Source organism: Panthera uncia (assembly GCF_023721935.1).
Source record: "Panthera uncia isolate 11264 chromosome C1 unlocalized genomic scaffold, Puncia_PCG_1.0 HiC_scaffold_3, whole genome shotgun sequence".
In the NCBI taxonomy this organism is placed as follows: domain Eukaryota; kingdom Metazoa; phylum Chordata; class Mammalia; order Carnivora; family Felidae; genus Panthera; species Panthera uncia.
Window position 1 is genome coordinate 58,134,039 of NW_026057584.1, and position 12,835 is coordinate 58,146,873.

Consider the following 12,835-nt stretch of genomic DNA (forward strand, 5'->3'; position numbering starts at 1 on the left):
AGCAACCACTAGAAGCTGGGAGAGAGGCATGGACCGTTTCCCTCAGAGCCTCCAGAAGGAATCAACCCCGCCAACAATTTAATTCTGGACTTGTGGCCTCCAAAATGGTAAAAGAATAGATTTCTGTTGTTTTAAGCCATTCAGCTTGTGGTAATTTGTGATGGCAGCCCTAGGAAACAAATGTACCCCCTAAGAACAGTTTCTTTGTGCAAAACCCTAAGTGGTAACACTATGGAAGAAGGTGGTTAGCAATTTTTATGGGAGTGAATAAAAGTTCTCTTTTGCTATTTCAAAAGGAAATAAATCTACGAACGGTTTTGTTTATTCCACAAAGAGCTACCAAATACTTCTTCTGCACTGGGCATTGTTCTAGGGGCTGAAAATACAGTGGTGAACAAATTAAGTAAACTCGTGGAGCTCACATTTAGAGGGGAAACAGTTAAAAAAGTAAGCAAGACATAGTCTGTTGAGATCAGGGCTATGAAGAAGGTGAAACTGGATGATGTGTTCTAGAGTGAGATGTAGGAGGCAGGAGGCTGTTTAGGCTGGGTGGTCAGGCAAAGAGGAGAGAACTGAGAGCAGACATTACGAGGGGTCAGACATTTGTGTCATGGAGGGAAAATATTCCAGACAGAGGAACTGAGAGAAAGGGAAGCTGAGTGACCACTGACAAGTGAGAGAAGATGTGGGGGCGGGGGGGCGTAGATTTAGGCAGAGGCAGAACACAACTACTCTGAGATATGTCATGAAGGTAGAGGAGATTAAGTAGGAGAATAACATCACCTGATTTAAACATTTAAAGTCAGTCTGTTCACTGTGTGCAGAGAAGATTGTAGGGAGCCAGAAGGAGCACCGGACACTTGGGAGACAGCAGCATTAGGCTGGATGAGAGCAGGTAGAGCTCAAATTAGGGTGGTATTCTGGGGATGCAAAGAAGTGGACTAATTCTGGATATGAGGTAGACTTTGACAAGATTAGTAAGTATTACTTAAGTGTCTTCTTGGTCCAGCATTGCTTGAAATTCTGTAAGGGATACAAAAAATATGATACTACCAAGATTCAAATATCCAGGAGTTTTGCATTTAATTGGACAGATAAGACATATGCATATATTTATAAAACATATATAGACTCAAAATGCATTATAGTGTGATGGAAATAATAAATGCAGGAAAGAAGGCTCCAGTGGGTTGAGGTCATAAGGAAAACTTCATAAACTTGAGATGGGCCTTCAAAGACATGTTAAGATTGAAGGAGAGCATTCCAGTTTGGATAAAGCACGAACAAATTTAAAAAGTAGAGATTGAATGTGCACTGTTTGGGGTGGGTGAATAAACTAATCTGGATGGATTAGAGTTTGTATACAGTGAATAATGCCAATTAAATTAGATCAGTAAAGTGAGGATAGATGATAGAGGGTTTTGACATCGAGAATGAGTTTAAATTTAATCTTCTAGGGCAAGGGTCAGCAAACTTTTTGAAAGGGCCGAACAATAAATATTTTAGGTTCTGCAGGTCATATGGTCTCTGTTACAACTACTCAACTCTTCTGGGGTGCCTGCATGGCTTAGTTGGTTAAGTGTTGAGTTTGGCTCAGGTCATGATCTCTCTGCTCTCGAGTTTAAAGCCCCTCCCCCCTCACCTTCCCCTTATCCACCTTCCCTTCTCTTCCTTCTCTCCTCCCTCCCCCACTCACAGGCACACCCTTTCTCTCTGTCTCTCTGTCTCTCTGTCTCTCTGTCTCTCTCTCTCTCAAAAAACCAAACAAAAAAACCCTCTACACAACTACTCAACGCTTCCACTGTGGTCTGAAAGCAGCCATAGATGATACTTTTCAAGTGAGTATGGCTGTGTTTCAATAAACATTATTTATAAAAACAAGTGGCAGGCCAGATTCGGTCATTGGATTACGGTAGCAGAGCAAAGGAATAAAAATGGTGTTTTACGAATTTTTGAAGTAACTAGGTGCAAGGGTAGGGATCATTTCTTTGTCACTTAGCAATCCATTTCCCCTATCCTCCTTCCTCACAGTTTCCAGACTTTCAGTCAGATGTCAACTTCTCTCACATGTTTAGGGAGAAGCCAGATGAACTTCTAGTTCTAGGAGTAGTCTCATATTAATCTAAATTCATCTTAGATTCATTAATCTAAGGTCATCCCATTCCCCATTCAGCAAGGGTAAGTTCAGGTAACCTATACCTGAGCCACATAGTACATGCCATTTCTCCAGCATAGAGGGAGGTTCAAGAAGGACATCTGAACTAAATTTGTCCAGTAACATGCACTGTATCCTTTGTAGTAATGGAGCTTCTAGGAAAGCAACCTTCTGACTCTGGAAGAGCCAATAAGAGGACACTCTCCCTTTCTGGGCAGGGTGGTATATATAGACATAAAACTTGGATTTCTGGATTTGGGTAGTTGGTTAGTTAGTTCGGTTTTTGAGAGAAGCCAGGTTTGGACTGACGCTGACAAGACTGAAGGCAGAACAGAGAAAGGTAAAGAAGCCAGGTCTTTGATGACATGGTTGGATTACTAAATCAAACTAACCCTGTGGCCTATCCTACCTTGGTCTTTTTAGTCTTAATAGCCAATAAATCACTTTCATTGTTTAAATCTGTCTTGAGTTTTCTGTTACTTGAGCTTTTGGTTTTTTTTTTAAGTATTCCATTGTTACAGAAAAATAATATGGAATGGGGAGATACTGAAAGGAGATAGACTAGATGGAAGATGAGGCATGAAGTGGTAAGGTACAAGGTGGCAGTGAGAAAAATGTCATTGAAAAAAGAAAATTAATATGTGAGGTGAGGCTAGCTCTTCAGCCACCATTTTAATTTTTTTTTAACATTTATTCATTTTTTGATAGAGACAGAGCGTGAGTGGGGGAGGGGCAGAGAGAGAGGGAGACACAGAATCTGAGGCAAGCTCCAGGCTCTGAACTGACAGCAGAGAGCCCGACACGGGGCTCGAACTCACGGACCGTGAGATCATGACCTGAGCCGAAGTCAGACACTTAACCAACTGAGCCACCCAGGAGCCCCATCTTCAGCCACCATTTTAAATCCAGCTCCTTACAATGCTCTGCTGCAGCTGCTGCCAGGCCTGGCCTGCACTCCAGCACCCTCCCTCCCCCCAACCCACCCTCCCACTTATTCCGCCACCATGGAGGACATGAACAAATACAGCAACACAGAGGGATTCGCAGAGGGATCCAAGATCAACGTGAGCAAAAGTCAGGATGGTGGGTACTGGAACTGAAAGAACACAAACTGGATGGCAACTTGATAGACCTTGAAAGGGCCAAAACTTTAAAAGGGAAGAAACCCCTCTCCACCAAATAGGTTTTTGCGGGTGGATTGAGCCTAGATAGTTCTTTAGAACAAATTAATTTTTTTTTATGTTTTATTTTATTTAAATTTTTTTTAATGTTCATTTATTTTTGAAAGAGAGACAGAGCATGAGTGGGGGAGGAGCAGAGAGAGAGGAAGACCCAGAATCCGAAGCAGGCTCAGGCTCCAAGCTGTCAGCACAGAGCCCAACGCGGGGCTCGAACCCATGAACCATGAGATCATGACCTGAGCCAAAGTCGGACACCTAACTGACTGAGCTACCAGGCATCCCCTGAAGAACAAATTAAGGAATATTTTGGAGCTTTTGGCGATATTGAAAACACTGAACTTCCCATGGACACAAAAACAAATGAAAGAAGAGGATTTTGTTTTATCACATATACAGCTGAAGAGCCAGTAAAGAAATTGTTAGAAAACACATTGTAACAGATGAAAACAAACTGGTTCTGGGAAGTGTGAAATCAAAGCTGCATAACTCAAAGAGGTATATAGGCAGTAATAGCAACAACAAAAAGGAGGAAGCTGGTGGATGAGGTGGTACTAGGGGTCATGGATGAGGTTGGAGCCAATACAGGAGCCAAGGATTTAATAGCTATTATGATCGAGGATATGGAAATTACAATAGTGCCTATGTTGGTCTCAAAACTATAGTAGCTATGGTGGCTATGGTAATATTGGGTATAACTTTGGGAACTATGGATATGGACAGGGATGTGTAGACTACAGTGGCCAACAGAGCACTTATGGCAAGGTGTCTTGAGGGGGTGGCAATCACCAAAACAATTACCAGCCATAGGAGGATGTTGGACAAAACAGTGGGAACTTCACTGCAGGTTGTGTGTCACCCAGACTACGTCTATCTCATGTTACAGGCAGAGCACAAGGCACACACCAGAATATGTTGTCCTGTAGAGGAGATCACGAGAGTAAGCTATCTTGCAGGACGACTGATCTTCCGTTGATCTAAGGTGACTATTTTGTAAAAGACTTTCTAATGTACAATACACTGGGTCCAACTGTATATAGCCACCAATTAGTTTTCTTTGTTTTTACTTTGTCTTTTGCTGTGTTATGACTTGATGTGGATTTGTGTTTATACAAACTTTATTTGTATGATTTACGTTAAACCTCAAATAAATGCTTCCTTATGTGGAAAAAAATATGTGAGGCTAACCTATATTGATTTGACCAGAATTCCTACATACAATAAAAAGCTAAGGGAAAAAAATAAGGAATACAGAAAGTGAGGAGTTTGAGCCCACTCACAAGAAAAGACATGAAACATAAGGAACTGAAAGATTAAAGATGAAAGATATTTATTTGAATCCTCAGCCTAACCACAGTCCAACAGATTATATCATCCTAAAAACAAAAGATGTAAAGCAACAAGTATTTAAAATCTATAAATGCTCACTACAAAAGGTACAATCAGGGTCCATAAAAGAGTATGCAAAACTATAAGTATGGTGAAAAAAACAAAAAAAAATCTGTGAAAATAGAATAAGCTAATGAGAACTTTTGGGTTATATCATGGAATGGAAGAGGGGTCAGATTAAGAATCAAAGGGAAGAAGGGTAAGGTGACTGAATGACAGATTGGGAAACTCTCATTAGAAAGGGTAGGACTGATCAAGTCACTCCACTTACTCATATTTTCACACTTTTCATACATACTAGGGCACATTCTGCCAATAGAACATGTAGTCCATTGATATGTAACTTCTGTGAGCCCCAGTGAAATAATAGAGAGAACCAAAAAAACAGATGAGAACTGCTAGGAGAAGCTTAGCAATGATTCACACAGAATCACTGAGTCTTTAATATTTCAGTGATGAAAAGGTAAATAAAACACTTCTGGTTTCCAGTCCAGCTTACAAGAAGCTTGAAAGTTGTCACTCCAAGTTAACAAATAAAAAGCTGAACAAACTGAAAAATCAACAGCTCTCCTTACATCCAAAAGACAAGTGAGGTCACAGGGCAAAATGTTGTTCCCTAATTTGGAAAGATCAACAGGCAAATACATAGAATCACAACTTACTAGGGCAACAAGCTGTGCAAACCAGTGCCAGGGTAGGGAAACCTGAACAGTAATTTACGAATTGCTGGGCACTCAATGTAGATAACTCTGAGATTTAAAAACTCCAGGGGGACCCAGTCAGTGGGGGCTCCCACACTTTTGTGAGTTAATTCCTGGATCTCTATTACATTCTCACACTGAATATCGGAGAAAAATCCACACTCTTTCTTCCCCACCACGTTTTTGGCAGGGGAAGAGGAAAAGAAACCATTTAAAAATATACCAGAGCATTCTGTTCTTAACAAGGTCCGCCTTCAGAAGGTACTATTTAATCACAGCTTAACCGGCTGGGGTATTATCAGAGCCTAACTAACCTGGGGGAAGGGAAAGATCCACTTCCAGCCCCCTCTAGCCATCCTGTCTCACTTAAGGGTATGGAGGGACGAGGACTGAGAAGCACATTAGAAGTTCACAGTCCAAAGGCACAGGCACACTAAAAGACCAGATCATAAGATTATAAAACTTCCCTTCCCCTCCACCTTACCATCACATTACTAAAGGCCTATTTATAGCAGTTCCTTTCACTCTGTACATCATAACCAGCTTCCAAGAAAAAATTACAAGATATATGAAAAAGCAAAAAACATAAGTGGAAGAGACAGAGGAAGCCTCAGGACCAGGCTCAGATACAAGAGAGCTGTTGGAATTATCACATCAGAAATTTAAAACAACTATAATTAATATACTAAGTTCTCTGATAAGTAGACAGCATGCAAGTACAGATGGGCAATGTAAGCAAAAATATGGAAATTCTAGGAAAGAATAAAAAGAAATGCTAGAGATAAAAAACACTGTAACAAAAGTGAATAATGCCTTTGTTGGACTTATTAGTAGACTGGACACAGCTGAAGAGAGAATCTCTGAGTTTAAAGATACTTCAGTAGAAACTTCCAAAACTGAAAAGCAAAGAGAAAAAAGACTGAAAAAAGAAACAACAAAATATCCAAGAACTGGGTACAAAAAAGGTAACATATACACAATGGGAATGCCAGAAGAAACGAACAGAAGAAATATTTGAAACCATACTGAATTTCCCCCAAATTATTGTCAGACAACAAACTGCAAATCCAAGATGTTCAGAGAATACCAAACAGGATAAATCCCCCTGCAAAACTACACTTAGTCATATCAGTTTCAAACCACAGAAAATCCTGAAAGAAGCCCAAGGATAAAAATCCATTACCTACAGAGTAGCAAAGATAAGAATGACATCTGACTTCTCAAAAACCATGCAAGTATGAAAAAATGGGAGTGAAACGTTTAAAGTGTTGACAGAGAGGGGTGCCTGGGTGGCTTGGTCGGTTAAGCATCTGACTTCGGCTCAGGTCATGATCTCACGGTCCGTGAGTTCGAGCCCCGCGTCGGGCTCTGTGCTGACAGCTCAGAGCCTGGAGCCTGTTTCAGATTCGGTGTCTCCCTCTCTCTCTGCTCCTCCCCTGTTCATGCTCTGTCTCTCTCTGTCTCAAAAATAAATAAACGTTAAAAAAAATTATAAAAAATAAAATAAAATAAATAAAGTGTTGACAGAGGGACACCTGGGTGGCTCAGTCAGTTAAGTGGTTAAGTGTCAGACTCTTGATTTCGGTTCAGATCATGATCTCACAGTTCATGAGATTGGGATTCTCTCTCCCCTTCTCTTGCTCTGCCCTCCCCCCTCCCACCGCAATAAATAAATAAATGAAATAAAATAAAAAACAAAGTGTTGACAGAAAAACTCACCAACCTAAAATTCTGTAGCCTACAAAGTTATCCTTCAAAAATGAAAAAGAAATAAGGACTTTCTCAAACAAATAAATATTAAGGGAATTCGGTGCCAGTAGACCTGCCTTTCAAGAAAGTTTAAAAGAGGTTCTGTAGAGAGAAGGAAAATGATATATGTCAGACACTTGTATTTAAATAAAGAAAGGAAGAGCGCTGGAGAAGAAATAAGTGTAGGCAAAATAAAAATTTTTATTTCTCTTCTTATTGATCTCAAAGATAACAGTTTGTTCAAAATAATAACAACACTGGATTTGACGATATATGCTTCTATATGTATATACGTATACTTACTTATAAGTATGGCAATAGGAGGAAGAAATTAGGATTATTATTTTTTTTTTTAATTTTTTTTTTCAACGTTTTTTATTTATTTTTGGGACAGAGAGAGACAGAGCATGAACGGGGGAGGGGCAGAGAGAGAGGGAGACACAGAATCGGAAACAGGCTCCAGGCTCCGAGCCATCAGCCCAGAGCCTGACGTGGGGCTCGAACTCAGCCCAGAGCCTGACGCGGGGCTCGAACTCACGGACCGCGAGATCGTGACCTGGCTGAAGTCGGACGCTCAACCGATTGCGCCACCCAGGCGCCCCAGGATTATTTTATTATGATAAGGTATTTGCACTACTCATGAAGAGGTTATAGTGTTATTTGAAGTGGATTTAGATTAGTTGTAAATCTATATTGAAAATTCTAGGGCAAACACTTAAAAAAGGCAAAATAGAAGTATAGCTGATACGCTAAAAAAAAGGATTAAAAATGGAATTATATAAAATGGTCAGTTAAAACCACAAAAGGCAGAAAAGAGGTAACAAATAGAAAATAGTAACAAATGTGATAGCTATTTATCCAACTACTGATTATATCAATAATCACTTTGAATGTCAACAGTCTGAATGCACTAATTAAAAGACAGAGATTGTCAGAGTGAATCAAAAAGCATGAGCCAGGAGGAGAATGATATCACCAAAACGGCAGCATAGGAATTTCTAGCACTCATTTCATCCCAGAAGCATCAATCTAAACAACTATGCATGTATGAAAATACCTTCACAAGAGCCAAGGATTCCAGGTGATAGATTACAGAATCTGGGTGAAGCAGAGAAGTAGGAAAACACTCACTGAGGATGATAAGAAATACATTCATATTGTTCCCATCACCCCTCCTCTAAGCCAGGACAGCCTAGGCTGAGAGAGACCCTCCCCATGGGAGGTGAGTGAAGTGACTATACGATTTCACTGTGGACCCCAGCCAGAGCCACCTTGCCCCAGCACCCAGTCAACACCTACAGCCTTAGGTGCCTCTTTACAGGCTCTCACAAACCCAAGTCCCCACATCACTCCAGTGCCTTTAGGCCCCAATGGTCCCAGGGGACTCCCTTGGCTCCAGGTTCCCAGGGGGATGCTACAAACCCAGACCCCTGGCTCATCTGAGTGCTGCCCAGTTCCAGTGGCCCCAGAAGGCTTCCATAGCTGTAGGCTCCTGGTAAGATCCTAAGAACCCAGACTCTTGGCATATCCCAGCACCAGCCACTGCCCATGGCCCTGGGTAGTTCCTGTGGCTCCTGGCTCCCCAATAGTTTGCACACACCCAGGCTCCAAATGAGTACCCACAAACTTAAGCTCCTGGCTGGGCCCAGCACAAGGGTGACCAGCACAGGCCCAGGCTTTCAGTCCACCCCAACACCAGGCCAAACCCTGTGGCCTCAGGCCCCTTACTACCCCCAGCACCATGCTGGCCTCTGTGGATCTAGACTCTAGACAGGCTGCCACAGACCCAGGCTCCTAGCTCATCCCATCACCAGGGCAGTCCCCAAGGCACCAGCCTTAAGGCTTGCTCCAAAGACCCAGGCTCATGGTCTGCACTAGCACTAGTCTGGACCTGTAGACCTAACTTCCCGGCTGGCCCCCCAAGACCACAGGTGACAGGATGACTCCTGCAGCCCCAGATTCCAGGCTCACCCTGGTGCCAAGCTGGCCTCTCTGACCCCGGTCTCCAGGCCGGCTCCATGAAATCAGGTTCCTGGTCCATCCCAGTTCTAGATCAGCCCCCGTAGACTCAGATGATAGGCCCATCCCAGTGATCCCTGGTAACTGGTTGGCCCCTACAGGCACAAAAACGGACCAGTGATGCAAACAGAAACAATCTCTCTAAATAAAATAGGTTGTTTTAGGGGCGCCTGGGTGGCTCAGTTGGTTAAGTATCTGACTTCGGCTCAGGTCATGATCTCCCAGTTTGAGTTCAAGCCCCACGTCAGGCTCTATGCTGATAGCTCAGAGCCTGGAGCCTGGTTTAGATTCTGTGTCCCCCAGCCCCAGTTTCTCTGCCCCTACCCTGCTCTCTCTCTGTCTCAAAAATAAACATTAAAAAAATCCTTTTTAAATAGGCTGTTTTATGTTTGCTTTCTGTGTGTACATACATATCCATATCCCTATCTATCTACCCACTTACCTCCATATGTTTCTTATAAACAAAATCCTGTTGAGAATTGACTTTATACAGGGCACTGAGCTAAATTCTAGGAACCAAAAATAGGGGTTTATAATCTAGTTGGGAAGACATATATTAAGGGTAATTATGCTATTACAGAATGGCATTTATTCAGTTTGTGAATAGTCTGGTTTGTCAGTGTTCCTATGAAAAAAAAATGTATGATAGACTGAATAATGACCTTCCTAAAATATCCATGTTCTATTCCCAGAACCTGTGAACATGTTACTTTACATGACAAAAGGGACTTGGAAAAAAGTACACAAAGCTATGTGTGATTAAGTGAAGGACCTTGAGATGCAGAGATATTACCCAGGTGGACCAAATCTAATCAGATGAGTCCTGAAGAATGAAGAACCTTCCCAAACTGGGGTCAGAAGAGGCATGTGACTACAGAAGAGAGGTCTGTAATTGGTTGGCCCCTATGGGCACAAAAAATGACTAGTAATACAAACAGAAACAATCTCTCTAAATAAAATAGTTTGTTTTAGGGGCACCTGGATGGTTCAGTTGGTTGAGTGACTGACTCTTGATTTCGGCTCAGGTCACAATCCCAGGGTTGTGGGATCCAGCCCTGCACTGGGCTCCATGCGGAGAATGGAGCCTGCTTAAGATTCTCTCTCTCCCCCTCTGCCCCCTCTCCCCAGCTTGCATGTTCTGTCTCTCTCTATAGAAAAGAAAAGAGAAAAAAGATCATAAAATACATTTACAGTACTATACTGTATTTATCAAAAAAAAAATGCATTATCAGTGGACCCGCATAGTTCAAATCCGTGTTAAGGTTCAACTGTATTTTATATCAATAGAAATGCCTTGTTTGCTGGGATGATAGTCAATTAGACCATCTGAGTATATGGACAGTATCCAAAAGGTCTGGATTTGCGAGTGCAAGTAATAGTCTCCAACAGGTAACAGCTGGAAGGTTATGGTTGGAAGCTTATTCTCATCAGCTTGAAATGATATTAAGGATCCTATATGGAGGCCCTATGGTTTTGATTAGACAGGGCAGAGTATACAAGTGAGCCAAATCAATCACAGGTAGGCAGAACCAGGTGTCTGATGCAATCCTGGAGGCAGGCAAAAGACAGTAGATAATAGATGTTCATAAAGGACTTCAGGAATTGGAGCCCAAATTCCAACAACCAGTGCTAAAGTGAAGCCAAGGACCTGAGGAAGTAGGTGGGCATGGGAGGTCAGAGCAGGGTTCAGATGTGGAACACCTTCTAGGAATTTAATAAAAATTTTACTTTCCTCTAGGTGGTTGGGTTTTTAACAGAGCCGACATGGAGCTGTAAAGTGACTTTTGCTCAAGGGTATCCTAAAGGCCCCGCCAGACATTTGACGAACAGATGATAAGTATATCCCTGCTAGACATTTGACAAACAGATAAGTATATCCCTGCTAGACAGCCAACAAACATGTGATAAGCATATCTACAGGATGATTAGCAGCCGTTAGTTCACACATCCTGCATTTGCTCACTCTTCTCAAGGCTAAGGCCTCACCTCTTTGGTATTGCTAAGGGAAATATACACAGACTGTAAGGTAATTTATATCTCCATTAGCTGATACTGCTCTGTTATCTAATAGATATTTATCTCTTTGTACGTTCCTATTTCATTTTACTCTCCAGTGAGGGTTTTCTGATCTAGGCTCTATAGCAGGAGCTATGGAAGTACTCTGTATTGCACAGGAATTTTCCACACTTTCAATCTAGAGAGGGGCTTTAATAATATATACGAATCTGAAAAATAGTACAGAGAATAACAATTTTATTTTATTTTTATTTTTTTTTAATGTTTATTTCTGAGACAGAGACAGAGCATGAGTGGGGGAGGAGCACAGAGAGAGGGAGACACAGAATCTGAAGCAGGCTCCAGGCTCTGAGCTGTCAGCACAGAGCCCAACGTGGGGCTCAAACTCATGGATGGCAAGATCATGACCAGAGCCGAAGTTGGCCTCTTAACCAACTGAGGCATCTAGGCGCCCTGAGGGGAGGATTTTTTATTTATTTGTTTGTTTGTTTTTTAATATAATTTATTGTCAAGTTGGCTAATATACAGTGTATACAGTGTGCTCTTGGTTTTGGGGGGTAGATTCCCGTGATTCCTCGTTTACATACAACACCTAGTGCTTATCCCAACAAGTGCTCTCCTCAATGCCCATCACCCATTTCCCCCTCTCCCCCGCTCCCCTCCATCAATCCTCAGTTTGTTCTCTGTATTTAAGAGTCTCTTATGGTTTACCTCCCTCGAGGGGAGGAATTTTTAAATAAGACACCAAATGTGTAAACTATGAAGGAAAAGATTAGTAAAGAGCCGTATTTTAGAAAATAACATCTCTAAAGAAAGCTAAGAGGAATTATGGTTATTTCTCAAAAACTGAAGTTTTAAGAGACAGTGAAGTGACCGCACTGGGGTTGCTACCTAATCCACAATACAGTAAATGTACTGGCTTAGTTATTGAGTGTGTCATAAAATTACTTCATCTAGTTTCACCCACAGCTTTCTGACTGGGATTTGATAATGGCACTATAGTGAAGAAATGGTATATATACACAAGACACAAAGACAGTGATCAGTTTTGTTTTGTTTTGCTTTTCTCTACAAAGGACAAACAAACAAACAAACGGTTTTCACATGAGGAACAACGTCCTGATAGGAATTTGGCTATGGAAATGGATTTCTGAAGGAAGCTGTCAGATTCAGTGTCTCCTTTTCTATATCATGAGAACATATTTCTTGCCACAGAGCACTGAGACTCCAGAAATTTTTTTCTGCTCTCCTCTAAGACAAATATTCTTGCCTGTCCTTGAAAGAGATATATAACTTCTAGTTTATTCCCTAAATGAGTAGCTCTTGGACAGTAGTTTGCATTAGAATCATCTACAGAATCTAGAAAAAAAAATTCACATCTTGGACCTGATCCCAGTGATGTTGACCTAGTAAGTCTGGCTGGGGCCCTGGCATCTGTATCTTTAAAATGCATATTCCCCAAGCGGTTCTGGTGTGAAGCCCCGGTTGAGAACTATTCCTATAGATCTTTGGACTACTGACTATGATTAAACATTCTGCTTTTTTACACTCTGTACCTCAATCCTAATGACCGATCCCCACCCTTGTGTTCTTCCATTTATTTGATCATTTGACTCTCCCATGTCCTT

The 12,835-nt window shown here is 41.6% G+C and overlaps 1 pseudogene; it reads left to right on the forward strand.

Annotated features, from left to right (window-relative positions):
• The first annotated feature begins 3,095 nt into the window (after window positions 1–3,095).
• Window positions 3,096–4,827, forward strand: LOC125911831 (heterogeneous nuclear ribonucleoprotein D-like; annotated as a pseudogene).
• The last annotated feature ends 8,008 nt before the right edge of the window (window positions 4,828–12,835 follow it).